Source organism: Schistocerca gregaria, chromosome 8, assembly GCF_023897955.1.
Source record: "Schistocerca gregaria isolate iqSchGreg1 chromosome 8, iqSchGreg1.2, whole genome shotgun sequence".
Lineage (NCBI taxonomy): Eukaryota > Metazoa > Arthropoda > Insecta > Orthoptera > Acrididae > Schistocerca > Schistocerca gregaria.
This window is the reverse complement of record NC_064927.1, coordinates 339,713,556-339,725,628: the sequence shown is the minus strand read 5'-3', so window position 1 is coordinate 339,725,628 and position 12,073 is coordinate 339,713,556. Positions and strand designations below refer to the sequence as shown.

The window sequence follows — 12,073 nt, the reverse complement described above, 5'->3', positions numbered from 1 at the left end:
CAATCAGCTCTGAGACCAAAGCTGTGGTTACCCTTGCCGCTGCATCACAGACAGGAGCGCCTGCGATGGTGTACTCAACGACTAACCTGGGTGCACCAATGGCAAAACATTTTTTCGGATGAATCCAGGTTCTGTTTGCAGCATCATGATGGTCGCATCCTTGGTTGGCGACATCGCGGTGAACAGACATTGGAAGCGTGTATTCGTCATCACTCAGCGTGATGTTATGGGGTGCCACTGGTTACACGTCTGTCGCCTGTTGTTCGCATTGACGGCACTTTGAACAGTGGACGTTACATTTCAGATGTATTACGACCCGTGTCTCTACCTTTCATCCGATTCCTGCGAAACCCTACATTTTATTAGGATAATGCACGTCCGCACGTTGCAGGCCCTGTATGGGCCTTTCTGGATACAGAAAATGTTCGACTGCTGCCCTGGCCAGCAGATTTTCCAGATCTCTCACCATTTGGTCAATAGTGGCCGAGTAACTGGCTCGTCACAATACGCCAGTCACTACTCTTGATGAACTGTGGTATCGTGTTGAAGCTGCATGGGCAGCTGTACCAGTACACGCCATCCAAGCTCTGTTTCACTCAATGCCCAGGCGTATCAAAGCCGTTATTACGGCCAGAGATGGTGGTTTTGGGTATTGATTTCTCAAGATCTATGCACTCAAATTGCTTGAAAATTTAATCACATGTTAGTTCTAGTGTAATATATTTGCCCAATGAATACCCGTTTACCATCCGCATTTCTTATTGGTGTAGCAGTTTTAATGGCCAGTAGTGTAGGTACCGTCAATAAATAAGGTAATGTTCAAGTCTGACTCAGATTACCTAAAATGGGTTTTGTTCTTGGTCCACTGTTTTTCCTTGACATATCAGTGATCTTCCAGTGAACTTGACATAACACAAAATTTGCTGTCTTTGAAGGTGACATGTTATTGCAAGAGACTTAACTTTACAAGGTGTAGATAATTAGGCAGTCAGCATCATCAGCATGTAGCTTTCAAAGAACAGATGAATGCTTACCTGGAAGAATACGCAATAAACCCACTTCCTGACTCAGAATTGTCGTAAGCACAATTTTACTGTACAATAGTCGCCAATTAGTATTTGACGACAAGACTGATGGTAGATGGAAGAATTTCTTAGAATTTTCACGTGCAAGAAGTCGTGCAAAAACTGTATTCCACTGTCTTCACTTTTACGAAAGCTCTCCTCTGGCACAAAAACGGACGACCACAGAGGCTTGTCTGCTAACTTTTATTATTAACTAATGTCACTGAAGAAAATGAAACCAGTGAATGGAGAAGTACAAGGTCTGTTCCAGATTCTGGTAATATGAAAGGAGATGCAGCTACCACAGGATAGAACAAGGGACACCAAACACTGTCAGTAATGTCTCTACCAAGTCATTCTTAAGAGAAACTGTCATCAGTTCACAATTACTGGAACGAAGTTATCTGTTCATAACAATCACATGTAACTGCTGCTCATGCTCCGTCAGTAAAGGCGAAAAACGTCTGTAGTGAAGAGCTTTTCAGCTTTCAGTACGCTTAAGACAACCTAAAGACAACACGAAAGAACGAATGGGTCACCAAGCTGAGCATGATTTTTATGCAGTGCCTCACAGTCGCAACGGCGTTGTTTAGTCTTTGATGGTTTCATACAACCGACAAGTACCTCAGGACTGCAACTATCTCCCCCCCCCCCCCCTCCTCAACACACACTATACCAACTGTGGACATCTCGTAAATTACGATCCTGGACACAGATTTATATTCGCTTCTCCGGCATTTTGGTGTCATCTTTCCTGCTGCTGAAGGTGAATACTTAGTGTAAATACGAGTATTACGTGCGTCTAACATCTTTTTCGATTCTTTAATCCGTGCCATTAAAAAATAAAAGTAGCAAAAGCATCTATGAACTAATTAGTACCATCATAGTAATCAGTGGAGTTTGATGAAGTCTCTTAACGATTAAGGGAAGCTGGTTATATATATATTTATTTTACACGCATCAGTACAGTAGCACCTCAGTTTTCCTCTGCCTGCTGCTGCTCTCTTTGTAGTCTTCCTTCAGTTGAGGAAGAGGAAAGGAATGTAGAACTTCACATATAAGTGAATCCATGGCTACAGTTAAAGTAGCACACAGATAATGAGGAATCGAGAAGTTAACATTCTCTCACTTCTATAGTAGCGGCTACGGCAGGGGTGTGTGACGTAAGGTACTGTGCGTGAGTATCCTTGATTATTTTTAGTCGTCCTCTCTCCACGATGGAAGTCCGGTCCGCTCACCTACAGCTCTAGCCTGAGCTGTGGTGGACGTATCAGTGGTCCACAAAAGCGGCACGAGTGACGAGTGTGACAGCCGGTGGGCATGTGTACCTGTCAAATTCGAAACAGACGGACGTGACGTCAGTTCCGCCAACCGAGTGCACAAAGACATGATTTATATTGTTCACGTTTGCACACCTGCAATGCGAACTACTAGAAGTGCAGAGGAGGAAGTGACGTCAGATTGAAGAGGAGATGGATATGAGTCTGCTAACATGCAGATACGCTTTGTAATTAATTTACGTGAGAGTTTACAACAACGAGAAGGTTCATCCAAATGAAATTCAGTAAATGATTAATACCTTCTATTATGTTTACTGTACAAAAGGGATCGAGCCATCAAATTGTAGTACTCAATGTGCATCGATTGAACTAACTACATGTATCACATCGTAATTAAAAATTATCCTGTGCGAAATATTAACTCAGCTAGTTAAAAATCAGCGTATCATTTGATACAAGAGACATACCCAATTAGCAAGGTTGTATGTTCTGGCATATGTAGTTATGTATCACAAACACTGAACTTGCAAAATATATCAAACTTCTATCCGTAATAGACAGAAACAATAATTCCCCGGAACCTATAAAATTTTTATTTATTGTGTTTAATTATATACTAATATCCGTAGTTTCTTTCATAACTGATGCAATATTTATATATAATATAATAATTTATGGCACATATCAACTACTTTGTCTAAGGCTTGCAAAATTTGCATTCTTTTAAACATTAAATTTTGGGCCAACTACTGGGTGTAAAATTATGAGGCATCAGTTTTGTTTCTAATTTTAGCATGTAGCCAACGATTCATTCAGGGTTTTGATATTTGTGTGTAAAAAGTTTTAAGTTAGGCTCATGACGTCGTAGACATGGATGTTTCCGTGAAGAGAAAGTCCTAGACCTCAAAATGGTTTAGTGAGGTCTTTCTCTTTCGGACTGTTTGGGTTGGATTTGAAGATGTAAAAGCTATGCTGGACTGAGCAGTCATCCAGCGTCATGTTTTCTTGGCGACAAATATTTTTCGCGTCGTCGGACAGGAAATTCAAATAGTTCGTGTGGGTTTGTTAGGAACCTAGAGTTCTACTGCAGATGTCAGGACATTTTTTACTGGTTGTTCATCAGAACTTTTAATTTTGTGTGAACAGGATTTAATATTAGTGCTTGGAGTGTCTAGTGGACGACTATTTCAGTTAGTATGAAGTTGATCTTTGATTAATTTTTGGCTGAACATTGTGTTTTCCAGCGATTTCTTATTTACTTTATATTGTGTTCAGTAACCACCTTATTGGGTGCTCGAGTTCATTCAGTTCACTTGACCACATAGTAGCGTATCACCAGCCTACGAAATACTGTGATAATTTATAAATAATAACCTTACTTGTGAAAAATAAAATAAATGTAGCTAGCGTAGGTTGTAAAATAACCTTCCTTCCATCGAAAAATTTAACTTTAGAATTCACTGTAACTCGCTTTTCAATAATGGTTCAGCATATTTAATCAGAACTGCCAACACATGTTTAGTGAACGTAGCAGGATAGTTTAACTACAAACTTTGAATTCGCCGATTAAGTGTTGCCACAAATTTTGTGATGGCGCCAATCCATGTGAAATATCCTGAACCAGCGCGAAGTGCCTGTTTATTCCGTAACTTATCTTCACCATACTTCAAAATGGTGGGAACAGGAAAGCTACATGCTGATTATCTGACAAATGCGTAAAACGGTAGTCATTTCAGTACCATGTTCCGTAATAGATATTCTATGAACCGATGCAACGACAAAAGATGTTACTTCCAAATTGAACTTTGTGTATTTTGCGAACAGGAGTGTATGATTTATCTGCAAAGTGAGCAATGTCTTAAGAAGTACTAAAACGTGAAAAATCTTTTGAAAGAAGTGCAAAAATGATCTCACATGTAAAAATAGTAATCAATAGGCGAGAGAAAGTGAGAGGAAAGGCGCCATGGAAGTCCTACTTCACAAATAGGACAGACGTTCGCAAATCGGTATTACCTCAAAAGGAAATGTGTAAGTTGTAATGACATTCCGACGCAGAGAGATGCAATACTTTAAAGGCTACGCCGAAGAATAAATTGAGAGGAATGTAGAATATGATCTCTGTAATGTTGATAACGGATTCTCTTTTGTCTCATACTCCAAGTCTTATTGTCTTGTGAGTAAGAAATAGTGAAAGTATTTAATTTTTACGAGAATTATTTAAAGCGACGTAACATTGTATTCCTTTGTTTCCACCGTCTTCGTGAAGGAAACCTATGCCGACTTAGGAAGATACACACGGTCAACAAAGAGAAGAACATCGATGGCGACTAATGAATTAATATTGTGGCGTAAGGACTAATTCTACGTCCAAGGTGAGAACTGTGATTAAATCAACTATGAATTAGAATTCAAAAATATTATTAATTGGAATAGGTAGATAATATTACAGGCAAATTTCACGCAGCACTGAATTTGTCCACATTCTAGCCGGTCAATACAGTCCGTAAAGAAGCCTTTCAAAAATTCTAAAGTTAAAGTTCCATATCCATAATTTTTTCTCTTTTCAAAAGATCAATAAATTTAATTTTTTATTTACTTCGCCACAAAATGCAACGCAAAAAACTTTTGGAAACAGTGATGATCGATGGACTCAAGGACTGGAGCTGAAATTTCATCTAAGTTTACTAGATATTAATTTTAGTTTTGATGAAGTATTCGGAATAATACCTGCATGATAAGCGACAGTGAGTTAGATAGTTTTTCCAACTGCAAGAAAGTGATTTTACGCACAAATTAAAGTTTCTGCTGTCTTATACTTTGGGGAGAATGTGCCCATTGTTACATGTATGAAAATGTTTATGTTCTCCATGCCTCACTAGCTGTGTGATCTGTTACTTCAGCCACCAATTCAAATCTCTCTGGACGTATATTTAGAGTTATATGCTTCCCTACTTCTCTTTCACAAAAGACAACTGCCAAAACGAAATTAGGTATCGTAATCCTAGACTGATCAAGTTTGTCGAACTTCACTAATTATTACGTCATCAATTAGTTCGTATTTGCTTTTCTTTGAGTTATTTCAATCGTTTTTAGAAAGGTAGAGTTCGAAGAAGAGAAACATCAGGTGGTTGCCAACCGGAGGATTCGTATTTTCTTTAATTATTCGTCTTCTGAGCAACAACCAAACACCCAGACAGAGGAGCTAATAAACAGTACACTGGGTGTAAATGTGTGTTCATTGTCATAAGAAGCGATGTCCACTACTGGTTAGAGGGTTGGGGGACCGAGTGGATGTGAACAGTGCTGTGTTGGACAAAACACTCGTCATTTCCTCAGTGAGGTGAGTCTGCTGTGAACGAAATTAAGTCGTTGGCACAAAGATGCAAGTCTAGTGCATTTTTCTGGGATTAACTAGCATATAATGATTTGTGTGTGGGATGCATGGACGTTAATGCTGTTTAAACATTGTTCAGCAGTTCTTTCATAGGCAGAAATTAAGTTTGGGCTTTAATTCAAATAACTATGATCATAGTGCAAGTAGTGGAATTTCGATGTAATAAATCAGCGTATGGATAGTATCTGCAGATTATAATATTGTGCTCCATCTGTGCTTTCCCATTACTCATCGGTAATTCTCGCATATAGACGACGTTCGTGTGAAACTATGAAGGACTGAAGAACACTGCCTACTGTGTGGCATCGCATAAAATAACCATTCCGCTCAGCTTGGTGAATCTATTTTTATTTCACTTTCTCTGTCTTAAGTACGCTTGAAGTTGGCAAGCTCTTCAGTACGGAAGCTTTTCGCTCTTATTGGGAAGTATCGGCAGCGGCTAATTTTAATTAATACAATTAGAACATGGTTTTTCTTTCAGTTATTATAGACAACGTTTTCTTTAAGGATGACATCTAGTCATTACTTTCACGGTATTGTGTTATTTGTTCTACATTGTGATGACAACTACTTTTTTCATATTAGCAGAAGCAAATATAGTTTCTATTTCACGCGTTCGCTTGTTTTTTTCTCCTATGGTTTTGTGTGTTTCCGAGCAAAACCGACACTTTAGCTGTTTAAGTCTCTCACTGAATTTTCACGTTTTATTTCAATCAGTGCTTTGTTTTCTTCATTACTGTTGTTCTGCTTTGGAGATATTGCCAATGACAGCGTTCTTAAGAAATACAGATAAGTATATGACGGTCGGAAGAGAGAATGCATATTCAATGTTTCCAGTACGACACTAGAGATATTCCAGAAAATAGATCGCATTTGGTGATAGAGCTTTCACTTTTAGGTACACTTAAGACGGAGAAACAAAAATAAATAACAGTTGTTGATTTTCGCAATCGGGACATCTCAGTAGTACTGTTGAATATACTCTATTACACAAACATTGCCAAAGAAATGGAAATAAATCTCATTAACGTACACATATAGTATGAGACCAAGCAAGCTGCCAGCTCAAGGAACACTTGCGTTGGTGAAACTATCTTTTAATGCCTTTGGTATAAGAAATTTGTCAACAACGTAGAATATGTCACCTGTGTTGACGTCAGATTACTTCCCCGTTGTTTCAGAAATATCTTCCTAAATTCGGTGGGTATTTCGTTGTCCACTGAATAATCTGATTTTCACGTAAGGTGTGACAGGGGATTATCAACTTATGGTTTGACAGTCCAGGGAAGTCGTTACACGCGGAACTGCAACTAATCAGCTTTCCGTTGTGATATCCGTATTATCTACCACTGGAACTGTAAGGGAGAGACGAATGCCTCAGGTCTTCACTAACTCTGAGGAAATGGGATCGCCTTTTAAAGCGAAGGTTGCAGAAGCGCTCTATTACAGTCTCTAGGGAAGCAAGTGTTTTACCTATTCTGTGACAGTGCTACAAGCAACTGGAGTGGAAGTTAGTAGCGAAATCTTAACAGAAGTTCTCCATCGTAATTTTTGTCACTGCTTCCAGTACCACATTCTGTAAGGGCGAGAAACTTACGTTACTGCACACTTGATCGTATCTTTTTCTGTTCCTGCTGTCGTACGTTTTTGTTTTCCTGAATAGGCAATTTTATATATGGAATTCTGGCTGTGAATAGTTTATTAACTGGACTTATGTTTATACTTCAACTGCCAAATTTCCACGCTTCCTGAGTATAACCCACAACAGCACGTTAAACGTAGACCATTTGAAGGTCTGAAGCACAAAATATCTCGCTAGTTTCTAGTGATGTAGGTGCATTCGTATTACGCAGACTGTTTTAATATAACAGACTTTCAACGTATGACTTACGTTAAGTTGTACATCGCGTTACTTCAGTGCATAGCTGAAGAGCATTTTTCTATCGGTTTATTAAACAGATCAGTAAACATACTACGCAGTAGCAGCACTTTATGTACCTCAGTTTTAAGGTGGCATGTGTGCGCTGTTGGCAAGAAGCGGCAGCTGCGATGGACACCACTGCGGAGATGTTTGCGACGGCCTACGCACTTTTTGGGTCACCAGACACAAAATACGTATTCGCACTGCTCTTTGATCGAGATGCTTTCTTAGGGTTCTCCCATTAATTTCTTCTTAAGAAATTAACGTAAAGGCATCGTAACTCACCACAAATGTAGTGTCGCATACGAATGCATAGTGACTGACATGCCTATTTAATGCTAATGTCTCACGAAGATAAAATGGTTACAGTTCATTACAGGTGACTTACCTGGACTTTCTGAATATGGAAAAAATCACTCTTGTCAGAACTATCATTCTTGAGACAAGAAAATCCTTTTCGGCTGTATCTGATACCAGTCGCCCCACATATGAAAAATGTTTTAAGCTTCCTGCAGAGTCTTCGCATCGCAGTTAAAGTGTACAGTATGCCTCAGATGTTAGATCTCACTTGTAGATCTGAGCTTATTTTGTTAAGGTTTCTTAAGATAAAAATATGCAAAATGCAGTTCATAACTAGAAGAGAAGAACTAGCCTTCGAATAAGGAAATGACAGTTGCTCAATTGAACCATAGTAACCTTCGCATGTTGTTACTGCATTGCATTCACTCTGTTTATCATAGTTAATACATGCGGAAAATCAAATAAAATGAGGTACTACTTATGCTTACCAATGCAAGAGCAGAAACGAGACCAACGTGCGCCACGGCTCACTGCTTCACACTGCTATCACCTTACTGGCCGTTGGCTGGTGGCAGGTGGCAATTTTAAGTCAAGAAACCTCTCTAGCATTAACTGCCCTTATCTTTTAGTGATATGCTGTTTAGCGGGAAGTTTTTGCTGTTGCTGGTAGGTTAGAAACTGCGGCTTAAAAAATGAGTACGTGAGTCGAGCTTGCAAGGTTTGCCCCAATCCACCAGTCGATACAACAGCTAGAGCGGGTGGAAACACTTCCTCCAGATATTTCCGCACCCCGTAAGTTTCCAGATCGTGCAGATGGCAGGAGGTTTTATTGGCACCATAAGTGAATACCTTTGGCCTAGTGTTCATGACCTAGTCGCAGGCGGCCAGATTCTATACTAAAGACAGCATACGTTTTCCATAATGGGATTTTTCATTGTTAATTTAGACTCATTCAGGACGAACTGCAAAATTCAATTGACACTGGATGGAGAGAGAACACACTTCGGTAATCCTCTTTCTACTGAATTGTCCAGGAAAGTGGGCACTTCTCAGTAGTTTTCATTTTCAGTAAGCTTCCTTCAGAACAAAAAATAAGCCCCGACTCTTCAAAATCAGATTTGGAGGATTTCTTTCCGCTCACGCTTATTCCGTGAAGAGCTCTTCACAGTAGTTTGTGAATTTCTATGTATGTGTCGTTTATTCGTGTAGCCTGTTCCTTCTCATTTTGTTAATTTTTGTAAACTATGTAGTGACTCATTCCAGCACCAGGTCTTGCACAGTACCATGGAACGTAATAAACAAAAAACAAAAAGAAGTGTATGGCTCTGAGCACTATGAGACTTAACTTCTGTCCCCTAGAACTTAAAACTACTTAAACCTAACTTACCTGAGGACATCGCACACATCCATGCCGAGGCAGGATTCGAACCTGCGACCGTAACGGTCGAGCGGTTCCAGACTGCAGGGCCTAGAACCGCTCAACGGCTGAAGTGTATGAAAAAGATGGCGTTTCACTTCTACACATGTACGATGGAAATACAACAGACTGGCCAGGTGTTTGAATTTTACGGCCTCGAGCCTCATGATGGCCAAAATACAGTAAATATGAGGATTCATTGCCATAACGTCAGCATTTTGAGAGATAAGTAATAAAAAATTTATTTCTGACTTAGCTGCTTTTTCAGCCGGACAGCTCACATCAACATTAGCTTGTTGCCCTGTCCAGCAATATCACCAAATTTCTCTCATTTTGATTATGTATGGGGCATGATGAAACGGGAACTGACTCGTTCCCCATGGCCTGCAAGAACCATTGCCGAATTGCAACGAAGGCCGAAGATATTTGGGACAACCTATCGGCTCCTTTAAGATCGTTTGCAAGTGGAAATAGACACTTGTGTTGCCAGAGGGAGAGCCGAAGGGGGGGGGGGGGGGTGCAGTGCGGTATTGATGCGACTAATTGAGCATCCTTTGCTGTAACACGTATGTATCATTTGCTCTGAATTTATCATGCACTCATACAATCATTAACTAAGTTTGACCCGACTTGTGAAGAGAATGACACCATTTCAAGGAACCTATGGCCTTTGCAGTCTGGTCCTTTCAACCCCCCACTAACCAACAATCACTTGACGATGTTGCGTATTTTTTCCATCTCAAGGAAGTACTGTAAACGGTTCCTTGTTAACTCTGAGACTTTCGTAGACGGCGCCGGATCAGTACATTTTGGTTTAGCGAGAAATGGAGTGCTTTACGGATTGACTATCCAAGGCGACGTCTCAAGCTCACGAAAGCTGAAGTAAGATACTTGCTCTTAAGTGACTATTAAAACCTTGAGCCGTGGCATCTTTAATTCTAGTGTGCCATTGGTGCCACTAACTACTTGTGCAGTTGGTATCCAACCTGGTCACATGCCAACGAGGAAAGTGTTGTTGGATTTGGCAGCCCGTGGTCCTGGCAGTTAGCAGGAGGCCACATGGTTGGTGAGTTGGTTTTGGCGATTCTCCTGCTGCCCTGGCGTGGAGCTCGCGAAACCCGGAGTTGTTAAGTTGGTCGCAGCCAAAATTTTGCAGTAAGTATTGATAGCGGCGAGTTGAGGAAAGGGCAGCTGAGGCAGCGTGTTACCTGGTCAGCGAACACCTGGCCAACTTTGGAAGCTTGAACATTGCGGCAAATGCATATCACCTGCACGAATTTGAGGCAATTACATCCTCACTTGGAATCATGGAATTCATGGCTCCTTCGCACCTGAGTGGCGTAGTGCCTAGAACCACTCGGCCACCCCGGCCGGCGTAGCCACTTCCGCAGAAAGTTAATACTTCCTGCATCTTGTATATTGTCATTTGCAGCCTTATTTGGGCATATTACTGTTTCCTTTCTGATGGATGTTGGTTTGATAGTTCTGGCAGCGAGCGACCCGTTCCTTTTTCCTGGCCCCGGAGCAGAGAGATGTTTTCTTCCACCTGTGGTGACATTTCCGTCATCGCACGAAATTTAGGTTTCCTCGCAACCAGGCGCCTCTATCAGCTGCCTCGTGTTAGCTAAAGTTGAGTAAATTTGATTGTTTTCTACGTGGCACGTCCGAGTGTAGCCCCGTTAATTCCGGAATTCTTAATCTACTCAGATATTGAGAGTTGAGAGCGTACACAAGCCTTAAGGTGTATTCCGCAAGTCCGAAGTTCCTTGTGACTATATTTGCCCTTCAACGACTTGTTTAAATCATGCATGTTTTGCTACTTACGGTGCTTGTTAAGTTTTAAACGATTTTACTTGTGAGTATGAACTGTTGAGGTTTTTTATCCGCAGCCATTAGCGAACTCCATTCATTGTTAAACTTGCGTGGTTTCTATAATTTGCCTCCTCTTGCATTTTTAGGCATCATATATCTGCGTAAGGATCATTATTCGTGTTTCTGCCAGTGTTTCCCAGATGAGTCATTTAAATTGTATGCCTTCCGCTATTTTCTCGTATTTTATGGGATTTTGTATTTTGTTGCTTAAGGGATTTAATTAAGCTTTATTTTGGGCGTTGTCTATTTGTTTCAAGTTATATCCAGTTAGTAGTTTCAGTGGCAGTCATTCATAATTCACTTTACTGGTAAAACTGTTGAACCAGCTTGGAGTTACACCTACTTGGTGTAACTTCTTACCTGTATTTGGGGAGTTACATGTGTTCCTGGTTTTAAGCCCTTTTCTTAATGGTATAAATTTCTGAAGTCTTAGTAATGGATTGAACCTGTTTAAGTTATTTAAATTATTGTGAGAGCTGTTATTCATTTTTGTAAAGGTTTTTAAGTTTCAAACATAAGTGTTGTGAAGCAATAAAGTTTTCCCAGCCGTTGATGTGAGGTATCAAACTTCGTATTATGCGCTCTGATCTTTCACCAAGAGTTTTCTTTGTGTGGAGTCTCCTTAGAAACGCACTACAAGATACTCTGGTGGTTATGGAGCATGCAGATTCTGTTCATACACAGTAGAAATCGATAACCCTGACTTAATCGTTATGGTGACAGAACTTTTAGCACGTTTTAAATCCTGTTTGCCATGCTTAATGAATAACATATATACTGGGATCTCCTCCTAAATAATTCTGAAGGCAGTAAATTTGGGAAGTT

At 40.2% G+C, this 12,073-nt stretch overlaps 1 protein-coding gene across 3 annotated transcripts in view; it reads right to left on the bottom strand.

Annotated features, from left to right (window-relative positions):
- The window catches only part of LOC126284013 (lysosome membrane protein 2-like), a 395,168-nt gene that overhangs the window by 279,925 nt on the left and 103,170 nt on the right, over nt 1-12,073 (bottom strand). Inside the window, exon 1 of one of the 3 annotated variants that reach the window (XM_049982557.1) lies at nt 8,448-8,515. The exons of the other annotated variants lie outside the window; for them this stretch is intronic. The gene's annotated coding sequence lies outside the window, so the exon portion shown is untranslated. Of the gene's footprint in view, nt 1-8,447; nt 8,516-12,073 lie in introns of those variants that run through there. 3 annotated transcript variants of the gene reach the window in all.